The sequence below is a fragment of the Electrophorus electricus genome, unplaced genomic scaffold, assembly GCF_041902795.1.
Source record: "Electrophorus electricus isolate QZ-2024a unplaced genomic scaffold, ASM4190279v1 Scaffold31, whole genome shotgun sequence".
Taxonomy (NCBI): Eukaryota; Metazoa; Chordata; class Actinopteri; order Gymnotiformes; family Gymnotidae; genus Electrophorus; species Electrophorus electricus.
Window position 1 is genome coordinate 1,428,124 of NW_027658594.1, and position 14,689 is coordinate 1,442,812.

A 14,689-nucleotide genomic window follows, 5' to 3' on the forward strand; every position below is an offset into this window, starting at 1 on the left:
CTCTTAAGCAGCTGTGGTGTTACTCACGACTCATTTTGCCTTTAGGTTTGCTTTAAATGCAATTGTGAATGGAACAGCTACAAGCAGCACTACGATACACTCCTCTCTGAGACAACCAACAGCATTTTGTTGCAGGAAATGAAGAAAATTGCCAGGGAAAAAGCAGACATAGCGTATTCAAAATACACAACACCAATCATGAGGAATGAATTGGAAGTAGCTGTAAGGCTGCAAAGACCAAATGATGTTGAGAGTGCATACAGGGCAATCTCTGAGCATACCTACATGGTACAGGAAATGGAGGAGCAAAGACTCAGTTCTGCAGAACCACAACCAGCACGGCAACCAGCACTCCAACCAGGACAGCAACAACAATGGCAACCAGCACGGCAACAGGAATGGCAACCAGCACATCGACCAGCACAGCAACAAGAACAGCGCCAAGCATGGCAACAAGAAAAGCAACCAGCATGGCAACAAGAACGGCCAACAGCATGGCAACAAGAAGAGCAACCAGCATGGCAACCAGCATGGCACCCAGGACAGCAAGAAGAACAGCAACCAGCATGGCAACCAGGACAGCAAGAAGAACATTAGCATTATATGACTAATAGAATATCCTAAATTTCAGCAAAAGCTCAGTAAATATGTTTTGCTGAAAAACCCAATTAAAACTCAAAGGTTAATGCAGAAATGATTATATAATTTGGGAGCACTGGACTTACTGTGTGGTAGGAGGGACTTGCTCCCAAAGTCCTAAAGAGGAACATTGCTGGGATCATGCAGGCAGTCTGTGCTTTCGCAAGGCAATCAGCATGTGGAGTCTGGTGTTTTCTGCTGAGGTTAGGTGTGATGTGAGCTGTTCCTTGAGCGCTGATCCACACTGCAGACGTCATGGACAAATACAGAGCGCTCTGGACGGGCCTGCTAAAGCGCACCATCGTCACTAGAGTGCACTTTACACACTTTCATCATTGCTAGAGTGAGCCTTACACACTTTAATTGCCGCAAAAGTGCACTTTACTCACACACTTTCAGACTCTTATATGGATTTGGTCCAACCACATTCTTCCAATCGAGAGCCCTCCGGTTGGATTTCTGTGCCATATATTTGAACATCCTGCTCTTCCAGGCATGTCTACACACACCAGCACACATGTCCGTTCAGAACCAGAGGCTTCACATGGGTCTAAATGAACAGTTTAATCATGAGTGCTTAAGGAGGTGCTGTGAAGCTCAGAGATATAAACCACTTGGTCTCCCTGTTGCTGGGTGTAGATGTTTTGCAGATCTGCAGCAGGCCCGCCTCACCAGTCGGAGCACAAAGCAGAAGGTTCAGCTCCTGGGAGCCCTGCTTGAGTGTGTTTCAGCCCGCTGCCCTGCATTTGAAGAAGATTATGATCATGTCCAGTTAAACGGCCCCCTCAGCCATTCAGAACACCTCAGAACCTCACGCAGTACCCTGCAGGAACTGAACACGGGCACCTTTGTTTTTTCACTGCTGTTGAAGTCCAGGAGCAAAGCCTCCTCTGATGTTCTCCTGTGCTGTCCTCCAAAGGATGCCCATGAGTTCCTGAGTTACTGCAGCTGAAAGAGGAGGAAGAGAGGCTCGGGGCCTCTTTCTTCTCTTACATCTGCCCTGCGGAAAACTTTTGAGTTTCATATCAAGTCTGTGCTCACATGCACCAGGTAATTATGTATCACTGTTCCATATCTCATTTGTGTTAATGGACTGGTCTTAACCAGTCTTAACGTGTTTGTTTAAAGTGTACATTTTCTCACCGAGAGCAGGCGCTTTCTCCGGACATCTGTTTAAAGTGTTCATGAAAGTTTCATAACATACATAACTTAAATGTGAACATTTAAAATGCTCACCAGTTCAGCTTCTATTCATCACATAACTTTCAAATCCCAGAGTGTGTGAGTTTGGGAAAACATAACTGACATGGACTGAGCATTCTACGTGCTCTGCTGGCTTTGCATTAGTGTACATGTTTACTGTTTTGATGCTCCACATTAGATAAGCTGTTATCTACTAGTAAAACATACACAAGCATATTAGCATGTGATAACTCACACACTGTATAAGGGATGCAGCAAGTTATTTCTGTGCAAATGTTTTAATATTTCTGTTCTCCATTTTGTGAAAGCTGTGGACAGCAGAGCTGCAGAGTGGATGTCTACAACTACCTCTCTGTTAATCTGAGCCCTACTATGACCGACAGTCTACACACTTACTTTAAGGTCTGTCACGTCACACACCCTCTTTGGATAACGCTTCATTACTGTGTTGTAAAGGAGAGAATACAGTTATGACATGCTGCCATTTTGATTTTATCACTCTCAATGAAAGGGTCTCTTTCTTTTTTCAGCCAACACTACTTGAGCGTTTTTGTGTGTGAAGTAGGCTGCAAGGCAACTGAAGAGGTGGAGTTTTTCACACTGCCACAGTGAGTCTCGTCTGACGTAGATGACCTTAAAGAATGAGTTTTAAACCAGTCCAACACACACACCCTCCTCCACTCACACACACTTCCAGTCCTTAAGTCACTTTTCCTCTTGGAACAGTATTCTCATCCTCCATATTAAGCGGTTTGACATGCTGGGCCAAAAGCTCTCAGACGTGATGGACGTCCCGTCCGAGCTGGATCTCTCTGCCCTTCCTGGGGTGGCTTCTCTCAGACAGCAGTCGAGGTGAGCTCGTACCATCAACCCGTGCCCACATACTTCTCTGTCCACCCATTCCCATTTAGCTACAAAATGCTGACTGAATGGCTTTGTGGTTTGTCCTCAGTGGAGCAGCGGGAACCCAGGAAAAACCCCAAGAAAAGCAAAATGATAAACTGGGGGAAAACTCCAGTCCCCAGCCAGGTAGAGTTGTGCCATTTTCTTTCAGTGGAGTGATAATATGGCTGTGTATAAGTATCTGCCATAATGACTAAGTTCTTTTAATCCATCAGTAGTAAATGAGAGAGGAGAAGGACAGGGAGCTAGAAGACAGCACGTAAGCCCACCGGTGAGGAGAGAGAGAGACCAAAAAGAAGAGAGATACAGGCTGAGAGAGACACAGAGACAGAATGAGAGAGAATGAAAGAGGCCTGTTAATACAGAGATGGGGTTTCAACGATCCATGATGCATTTTCAGTTAATCGTATGAAAAAAACAGATGTAGTTGTTGGTTGCAGGAATGTGCACCCACCTACAGACTCCTGGCTGTGGTTTCTCATTTAGGTGACAGCATTTAGGTGGTCTTGCTCTAAGAGCCATCAGACCTCTACAACTTGTCCAGAATGCAGCAGCATGACTGGTCTTCAGTCTTCAAAGGTTCACACATTACTCCATTGCTGCGCTCCCTTCACTGGCTTCCAGTAGCTGCCTGCATCAGATTTACAAACTTAATGTTAACCTACAAAGCCAAAAATGGACCAGTCCCTCAATACATGATGTCAATGGTAAAAGCCTGATCTGTACCTCGAGTACTTCGAACCTCAAGTACGGCTCGCCTTGAAACACCATGCTTCAAGTCTCATGGAAGAGAAGCATGGAGACTATTCTCTGTCCTGTATCCTAGATGGTGGAACAAATGTCCGCTTGCTCTCTGGACAGCAGAGTCCCTTGCAATCTTCAAACGCAGACTGAAGACCCATCTATTTGTGGAATATTTAAATGAACACTTTCCATGCTCCTATGCTGACTAACTGAAACTCTAGTACTTATTATAGGGTATTGTTTTTTGCACTGATGCTGACTAAAGGAAGCTCTAGTGCTTATTGTTTATTGCACCGATTGTTGTCTGAGAGAGATTATATGTATTTTGCACTTCTAGGCATCACATTAATATACTGTATTCTACTGTATGCTAATATACTGTATTCTAGTTCATTGGTATCTAACCTACTATACTGGCTAGAATGTTTTCATTCTATGAGTAAACGACAACAGTACTTTTGTAAGTCGTTCTCGATAATAGCCTCCGCCAAATGCCATAAATATACACACGACTGTCTCGTTTTATCGTGATTAAAATATGCTACTTACGGGACTGGGTTACGGATGTTTTGCTCTATAGCCAAGTTATAAATATCTTGCTTTCTCTCAAGGGCAGGGCTTAAATTATGTCCACATAAAGCGCCAGTGTTCGGTCGATTTCTATTACCTACGGAGCGGTGCAACCACGCGTTAACACACAGGTACATCAATCACCATCAGGTCAGGTTTCTGGTGGACCCGCGTAGTTCTTTTCGATGTTGTGCTTAACCATAACATAAAAAGTAAAATGACATTTCGACAAAACAGGATACATCGAATAACCAGAATACTGGTTACCTTTTCGTTAATATTGATGTTAAACTGAACCACACGCCAGCAGTTCGACCCTCCTCACATTGTGGGCCAAGCCAGTAATAAAGCTAACATTACTTTGCCCACGTCTTCTTGATACTTCTGTGTTCATTTGGCCAGTGACATGTTAATTACTTAAAATTAAACTAATCGTATTATTTATTTATCTTAAACAAACTAAACTAACGTTAACTAATTAATATATCGTAATGTGAAGGTAACCTAAATTTCACCGTAGCCTATGCTGCTTTCCTCCTGTTATAACTACATTAACCGATTAGCCTTCAGTTAGCTAACGGTAGGTGGCTAAAACTTGCCATGATACAAAATCGTCAGAAATGGCACTAAAACACAATGTAAACATAGAAAATTCCAGTAATGGCGAGGCTATTCTGTCCCCTTTTATTAACAAGGGTCACCAATATGATTAATTATTTTTCAATGATTCATGTGAAAATCCATTTTTGTTCTGCTTTGTTTCTTTCTGTTAGATCACTGCCTTTGGCCTAGCGTTAGCTAGGCTAGCCAGCTAGCTAATTATTCAACGAAACTTTGAGTACACAAACGCTATGGTAAAAACCTGTGGTAAAAATGCCAAAACGTGAAGTAAAATGTTAACTGGAGATGGTAAATGTCATTAATGCATCAAACTGTATGACCGAAGGATAAACTTGTAGCTATGTCGTTATGACCAGCTGTATGTCAAATGACCCAGTATGAACCAGAATTAGCTAGCTAGGTTAACTCTATATCTTGCTAGCTAGCTGATTTTGTGTATCGTTTAATTGAGGGGCAAGTCTGCAAAAATGAATGTTATGCAAGACTGTAGTCACAATCCATATTGTGAGAGACACATCCCCCCCAGATATTCAGATATGCTCAAATTAGCCCCCCCCCCCCTTTATATCGAGGTAATACATTTAAATATTCCACTCACCAGCTGTGTTAGGATGCATCAGTGTTCTCATCTGCTAATGATTCACTTTTTATTATAACACTCACTATTACTGACTATCTAACGCTTGATTTGCAGGAAAAGGCAACCTTAACGTCAATACGGCATTTCGCGCTGAAACTGTAGTTGTAGAAATAAATATTTTACTTAAAAGTGTCAGTAATTGTGTTAAGTGGAAACAGACATTTTTGGTGAGAATGGGTCAGTTTGTAAATGCGAAATCAATCAACCATTACTACTGACTTTAGCTTATCATGTCTAAGTTTCCTGGAAAGTTAAATAGTCACACATTCATGCAGTGTTCATCAATGGTCTCGGTCATATTCAGACAACGTTAATGTTTTTAGATTTCGTTCTATACTTTTTATTTCCTGTTCACTCTGGTTCATTCAGAAAGTATGAGGATGTTGACAGGTCAGAGAGAGTGGGTGATATGGATGTGAGTGAGAAAAGGAGCAAATATTGATGGTTAAGACCAAGTAATGATGGTAAGGAGAAGGTAAAAGCTGCTCGTTGCCTGGACAGAACTTTGGAAACCAGTCGTCGTTCTGAGAAAAACATAGCAAGTTACAAATTTGTCCAGTAGAAAGAAATTAAACAATAAGAAATATGTGTCTATGTGTGTTAGAGGAGCAGTGGTTAATAAAAAGATCAAATATGTAGACACATTTCTACATTTGTACTGGGGGCCCTCTTGAGGTAATAAAATGATATTGTATCAGAAAAGTGTGGATGGTCCGGAATAAACTGGTTTCATAGAGGAAAGACCTCTCTAGGCCTCAGCATAAATTATGTCTTTAAATTTGTGTATTTGATATTCGGGGAAATGAGGAGGAGCATGGAGGCTACATGATGGCTTTTTCGCTTTTATGGTTTTATTTATTTTTTCTTGTTTTTTGTTTTGTTATCATTTCTTTACTGTTTGACTACATGATGACTTTCTTTGTTTTAGTCTTCTTCTATTTGATTGACATTAGGTCATTTTTGTTTAAGGTAGAGGCTGGATAAAATGTTTAGCATGACCATTCATGGTGATGCAGTAGATTTCGTTCTAAATTAGAGCGATGGTAATACTGTCTTGTCTTGCTGGGTAAGGATATAAATTCAGCTCCTACTTGATGGCAGTTTATGTTTTTATTTTATTTTATCCAATTTTGTTTTTTGTTCCTACTTATCTCGCATTTCCCAGTTACTTTTGTTGTTTTCTTTTACTTTGCTTTATACATTATGTCTAATCATCCAGTGTACCGAATCAGCACAGCAAGAGAACCTTCCTGACTTCCTAGATGGTTAGGAATGTATTAGTGAGCTCACATACAGTAGTTCATATCAATAGGTTACAGTTACTCACAGTATTAGTAAAATTATGAAGTGTAATATCTTAGTAGAAGGAACAACTCAACTATCCTGCCCCATGCCTGATGATGATTAGATAGGGTCTCTGCTGGCAGAGATAGCCACCTTGGACACAACGTATAGGTAAGAAGGAATGAAAGGTTGGGGATAGTCAATTAACCAATTGAGTTATATTAAGTATATAAACAAACTATTAAAACACTATCAATAAAAAAATATATCATCGATAGATTGCAAACAAAAACGCTGACTATAATGGGTTCATGACAAAAGTCATGAAAGAGGGGAAATGAGGTAATAAAGATATCTTAAGCGGAGAAATACACTGGTAGAAACAATATGGACATCACCGGAAGAACCAATATGGGCATCCGGTGATATAGAATAGGATCGCCTTTAAAAAAAAAAAAAAAGTAGTTCAGGTAGAACATAATGGTACCAAGAACCGGTTGGTGTAAGTATTGAATATCAATTTGCAAACACCGAATAATGTATGGTTTGGAGAACAATATTGGAACCTGGACAAGTATGAAAAAATAAAAATGGTTATGTAAGGGTCCTTGAAGAAAATGTATAAAAGATGTGCCCACCTGAGACTATTAGACATTCTCCTGTCAATGCCTCATTTGTAACATTGAGCTCAGAATAAAGACAGGACCAGCAGTTCTCTTCAATTATTTCAAAGTCTGGATCTTTATTTCTATTGAATTGAATTGTGTATTGACTAAACAGTGTTGAACTTAGGAAGCTCTAGGAACGAAACTTTCTTTAGTCATCCTACAGGAAACAGGTGGATAGAAAAGGACAGAAACAGCAATATCACAGGCTGATTAATTTACTGATTATATTCAAAATTGCATTCATTCAAAATTTCTCCTCCCAAAGTAAAAGAATGGTGTCTCCAATCCTTAGAGTTCTGAATGTCAGAGGTTGGTGAACAAGTGCTCAACCATGGATGGCATTGCAAGGCTCCCCCAATTGGCAATGCACAAAAGCTGCTTCCAGCAGGGTTGGGTTGAAGTAACAGCAAAATGTAATAAAAACGCAAATGAACGTAAATGAACTTGATTCTTTAGTGCTCTGGTGAAGCAATTTTTAATCTATTGATGCAAGGTCCCTTGTGCTGTCATTGTACATTGTACATTGTGTATATAATCATAATATGCATATATTGTACATACATTGTTAATATATTTTTGTACATACATAGAATATATATATTTATCTGTATATATATTTTTTTCTCTATGCAGCCCTGGTTCTCTTCCTCAGTTTGGACAGAGCACTCTCCACCATTTCACTGCGTGTTATACTGTGTATGACTATGTATGTGACGAATAAACCGAACTTGAACTTGAACTTGTCTGTGGTCCCACCTGGTAAGACCCACAATTCCTTCTGCCTAACCAACTGCCTACGAACAACAGACAAAGAGAAACATTTCCTACACCCACCTCACACACTCCCGCCCATCTAATATGCATAGGGGGGGCATGGACCCGCCGAAATATTACAGCTTGAAACAATGAGTCTAGAAACAGGTCCGATATTTTATACTCCAACAATGAACTCATGACAATAAAGTGGCTCTTGCAGGTGTGAATGACAGTGAGAGCGGACCCGCTGAAACAAGCTTTAGTGAAAACATGAATAACAATGAAACCGATGGGTGCATCAACCCACCGGTGCTAGCAGTCGTCGTTCGAGCTGTGATCAGGAATCTGATGTATAGAATTATTGATGAAGATATGAGAGAAAACTGTCACGGCTGTGCTATTGACCATCCTAGTCAGCGTCAGCACACATGCCTGTACGATCCGGATGAATCCTATTTCAGCCTCAACGCACCTAAGCTGATACAATAAACTGTTCAAGCCGTGGTTCATACATACTCTAGCCAGAGCTTTGAAGCTGTGTGGCATTCAGATACCTCCATCCTCTAGCAAGATTCAGGCAATCGCTGAGGTAGTGGTAACCGACCTGCAGGAAGAACAGAATATCAAATGCACTCTCAAAGAGTTCATAGTAAAAAACAATAGCGTGTGCGGGGAGCAGGTACAAGACGACGTCATGGACTATTGGAAGCTGCATGAAAACCTGAACAATGAAAACGATAGCATGCGGGGAGCAGGTATACGACAATGTCGAATACTACTGGAAGCTGCACACAAGCCTGAACCCTGGTACTTGAGCCAAATGGGAATCTGCATGGACACCAGCGCTGGTCCTTTAACCGAGAAAAAAAAAAGAGTGCTGAGGACGAAGTTCATCACGCTGTTCTGTAAAACCCTTGAAAATAGAGTCAGAACCGTAAACTGATAATATCAAATCCGCATATAATTTGGAAAAGCTGATGTGTGTAGTATGTGAGTCTAGTCAGTGGAGTTCTCTAGTATCGGAAGCCAATAATACATGTTATCCTTTACACATATGTATATGTATATATATATATATATATGTCATGTTATTTCACATATGTTTGAAAACCCGATGAATGTAAAAACGGGCATACATTATATATCTATATTCACATATGTAATAGATGTATGTGTTTTGAAACTAAGTAACGATGAAAAGGTTGATGTATATAAAACCTTTAATTGCATGCTTTCATTTTTAATTGAATGTAATGTAAACATAACCTCTTTTGCTGAAAAGATGCTAATAAAACCATAATCCAATCTAGCACTCTTTTCATTGTGTTTCAATCATTTCGCCATGACTGAACATCTGCTGAAAAATATTTACTACACTCCTTCAAACCCAGGATCCTATGGAGGGGTCAAGAGTCTGCAAAGTTCCGTGGTGGATGAAATCGGTAAACGGATTGATGATAAGGAAATCAAAAACTGGTTAGCAGCTCAGGATGCATACATGCTACATAAACCAATCTCTGTGAAATTTAAAAGAAACAGAGTCATTGTAAAAAAACACAGATGAACAATGCCAGGCCGATTTGGTGGACATGACCAACATAACGGGAACATGAAATTTATGCTAACGTGTATAGATATACTTTCCAAGTATGCTTGGGTATGCATGATGAAAAACAAGACAGGTGCTGAGGTTACCAAAGCCTTTGTTTCAATTCTAAAAGAAGGCAGAGTTCCTAAAAAACTTCAGACTGATGAAGGGAAAGAATTTTTTAATAAAAGTTTCAAAACATTAATGAAAAAAACAACGTCAATCAATTTGCTACTGGGACGGGACAAAAAGCATCAGTGTGTGAACGGTTCAACAGGATGTTGAAAACCAGAATGTGGAGATACTTCACAGCCATCAATACGAGAAAATACATCGATGTGGTACAAGAATTGGTTCATGCTTATAACAACAGCTTTCACAGAAGCATTCAAATGAAACCCGTTGAAGTGAACGAAGGAAATTCCTTCACAGTGTTTAAAACCTTGTATGGGTTGTTTCAACCGAAAAAGGTGGAAAAACTAAGATTGAAGTTTAGAGTCGGTGATACCATCAGAATGTCACGATTAAAAATACATTTTGAGAAAGGGTACAAGCAGGATGAATCACTTTATGGATGAATATTTTACCGTTTCTGAATGTCTAAGGAGAGACCCTCCTGTATACAAATTACGGGATTTTGATGGGGAAAATATAGATGGGATCTTTTATGAAGAGGAGCTGCAAAAGACTTTAGTGGCCTTTAAAACTGAAAAAAATTGTAACTCGGGTTTATTTTGTTCATCAGCTCATCATACAGAGGTTGCCAACATGTATAACACCATACAATGTTATCAGGAACAAGGAACTCGTGATCGTGTGAACCTACGGAGATACATAAAATAGAATTATAAACCGTGAGCATAAAAAGATCATCATGATGGTATCTTCTTTACCAGAACAAATGGATGTTACATCATTTAATGATTCATTTAAGTAAATAGAATTACCTACTTCGAAGTTAAAGTTTTTCTGTATAGCTAGCCATGAGAATAAGAATAGCCATTGAGTTTCAGTCAATCAAAATGTTTAACGTACTCTAAAACACAATGGTCATATTTGATATTGATCAAAAATAATCAGAATAAAGATAATATCCTTTCCTAGCTCGCAAAAAGAATAGATACGTACATAATGTACATAATATGTAATGATCGTTTGTTAAGATGTATGTTTTATCTAGACCTAAAAATTAATTATGACGCTAAGCCCTACCGAGTTAAATCATACAGTGCATGATAAATTATTTCAACCATTAGCTAAATAAATAACTAGATACACTTTAGCCTTTTTAGTAACTTATACTAATATAAAGTATAGCATGAATTAGTTAAGCATTACTGAATTGCTTACCTGTTCAAAACGGATGAGCCATGCCCATGTTCGTTCAGAGGTCTTGACAAAAGTTTTTAGATGTATCGCTTACAATTACGACTGTGAACTAAAGGAGTGAAGTACCGTAAAACACGGCTTTAAGAAAGAAGTGTAGGTGGGAAAAAAAGAAATGGTTTTCAGATAAAAGCTGTAAATTACAATCCACCCCTCCCCAACACCACTCTCAGATGTGGAATGCACTGAAAAGTGTTAAGGGCCCAAAGTGTGATAACGGACAAGAACCTAGTGTGAAAAAACTTGTAAAGTAACCACATCCTGCTTTTTCCGTGAACGACGAGATGCCCGTGTACCTGCAGTGCCAGAGGATTTACTGTCTCTGGTTCGGTGGCGCTGAGACGTAGCGAACTCGGACTGTGCAGAAACAACTGGAGTTTTGTCCAAGCCTACCGTATCAGGAATGGCTTTGCTATTCCTCGACTAGTTTTGGCCGAGGGACTGCGGGTTGCATGACTGCACATTCCTTGACCAATGCATTGTTAATGATCCATTTTATTTCTGTTTGTTCATTCATACCACATCAAAGCCAGTTCACGTAATTTTCAAAGCCAGTGTGCGTGCCCTAAAAGTATGCAAACTGTTCAAAACATATGCCTTAAATTAGAAAATTATATGTTACTGATCACTGAAATAACCAACTTTCTGGAGAAGCAGATCCAGTCTGGTTAGCAGTGGCTCGCACTGCTGTCTGTGCAAACAGTTATACTGTGTATGACTATGTATGTGACGAATAAACCAAACTTGAACTTGAACAGTGTGCACTTAAAAAGGGATCCTCGCGATTCTTTTCCAGCTGTTTGTCTTGGTTTTATTTGATAATGTTTCTCTCATCAATTATGCAAAATATATGTATTGAATTCTGTTAAAATTATTATAATAAATGCATTTATCTATTATATTTACACATTTGTTCTGTGTCTGAACAGGCAGGGTATGGATACATATACTTTGACATTTCCCAGATCTATAAACAAATCTCACATACAAGACTGCACCTTTTGCAAAATTCTTTACTTGTTTTTGTATCTGGAGTAAGCAGAATTAATGCCGTAGGTCACAGAAGACCTGTCTTTTTTGTGTGTTTGCTTTAACAGAGACCTCTTGTGGTGACTTGTCACAACTACGGCAAGAGGCAGTCGCAGACGAGCTCTTGGGACGCCAAAGATCACAATAGCTTGGACTTTCATGTTCTATTTGTGCTTTATTATGCGTACAGTAGTTGTGGCATGTTTTATTTTTCCTTTCATAGCATCTCATAACATAGTAAAGTGAACAGTGGGAAAGTGGAACAAAAGAAAGGCATTAACATTGGGTCCCATGACAGTGTTGCAGTAAAGAAAGGAAACTAGGACATAGCTCACATTTCTTTTCAAGTAGCTCTCTCTCTCTCTCTCTCTATCTATCTCTCTCTCTATCTATCTATCTATCTATCTATCTATCTATCTATCTATCTATCTATCTATCTATCTATCTATCTATCTATCTATCTATCTATCTATCTATCTATCTATCTATCTATCTATCTATCTATCTCTTGCTGTCCCAGACAAATTGGGACACACGTCTGTGCTACTGGTTTAGGGTTAGGATTAGGGTTTGGTTAGGGTAGAGTTAGGGTTAGGGTTATTTTTTTATTTTTTTTTTAACAATACCCATATTTTTATACATTATATATTTTATATATTTTAATGTTGTTTTGGTTCTGTATAAATTAAAAAAGTTTTTATGCTGCATTTGGCCTCAATTAATGTATTTTAAACATATTAGATGTGAGTCCTTGACCAGCATGTCAATAAAGCTACATCCAGTTGCTCTTATCACAGTGTGTTCAGTTCTTCTTAAAAGGGTAACATCGCAATTCTAAATTGTATTACAGTAAAGCAAAACATTAAAGATTATTTGGTTGTACTATTCTATTGATCCTATAGTCAGTGGCTATCAACAAGAAATGATCAAGCACAGTTTTATTGGGTGTGTGTCTGGAAAGAGAACTACAGCTCCCAGTGAGATTTTTGGTTCAAGATTAATCATCATGCAAATGATTGTGATTAACGCTTTGTCTGTTTAATTAAACTATTATACTATAAACCTAATATTTTAACAGGGCTGGCAACTTTCTAGATCCGATTATTACACGTGTGTGAAGTACAGGTGCTGTAGCTTTACAAAATAGAAAATGTCCACAGTAGCCTAATTATAATATATACATCCAAAATAAACACCAGAAGCCTGGACTAATGCTAATGTACATAAGTGCATTAAATCTAGGTAGGACTGCTCGATAGGTAGGATAACAAAACACTTGTCCCGCCATATAAAAGAAATGAGAGCGTGATAAGGACTCCAAGTCGCCACCAGATGGCGCCCGAGACCGCTTAAACGTATTCCAGTCGGAGCTGCCTTTTACATTAACATGCCAGGGTACACACACTGGATGTTTAATCTTTCTAATGGGTAAGCTATATTTTTATAGTTAGGAAATATTTTTTTTTAATTATTAATCAGTTAAGGAATTCAAGCTGTTGCATTTTTCTGAGGTGAGGGAATATTGCATAACCCTGTACTGGCCAAATAATTCGATTTGATGTGCTATTTTGTGGATTAATACCATACCAGGTATGGTGGCAACTTCCATCGAAAACTACTTTATCATCACAAACTACATCTAAGGAACTACCAGAAACGTAAGTAACGTTAACATTTAGCTTTTTGCAACATGTTTATTCTTCGTCGTTAGCGATAGTTTTATCTGTGAGAAGTGTAGTTGAATTGCTAGTCTGACGGAGAAGACTCAAGCGCTAGAAGTGCTCTGGTTATAGGGGACTTTATTTTGCGACACGTGAAATTAGCAGGCCTTTAGGGAGACCAGCAGCAACAGTTAGCTGTATAGCAGGTGCCAGGGCGCCGGATGTTGCAGGTAGTGTTAAGGTTTTAGGCAAGCATGGGTTTTCTAAGATAGTTATTCACGTAGGAGCTAACGATATACGCCTTCGTCAGTCAGAGATTACTGAAAATAATATTGAAGAGGTGTGTCAATTAGCGAAGGCGATGTCCGATGCTGTAGTATGCGCTTAATAACATAATTAGTATTAAAGTAACTGATTCACAGAAAACTCCTTTTATCTAAAGCTGGGTTTACTAAATGTTAGATCATCAGCGTCTAAAATGCTCATGATAACTGAAATACTAACAGATCATAGATGTAATGTACTTTTCCTAACAGAAACCTGGATCAAGCCAAACGAGTACATAGCTTTAAATGCAGCGTGTCCTTCTGGCTACAGCTATGTACACCACCCTCGTCTAACTAGCCGTGGAGGTGACATTGCAGTTATTTCTATTGACACATTAAGCATAAACCAGAAAGCCTTTGAAATTATTTTTACTAGCATAAATCATGTAGCCAGCGATAAAAAGCCCACCCAGCCTCTTCCAGTAATTGGCATCTACAGGCCACCAGGACGCTACTCAGAATTTATTAAGGAATTTGCAGATTTCCTTTACATTTTTGTTGGTGATTTCAACAATATTCACTTTGATAGTGGCCAAGACCCTCTGATGGGCCTTTAGTTCTATATTAGAATCAGTTCGTTTTACCCAATGTATAACAGAACCCATACACTCTGGTGGACATACGCCTGACTTAGTACTGAGCTATGTTGTAGATGTAGTTATACTACTCCA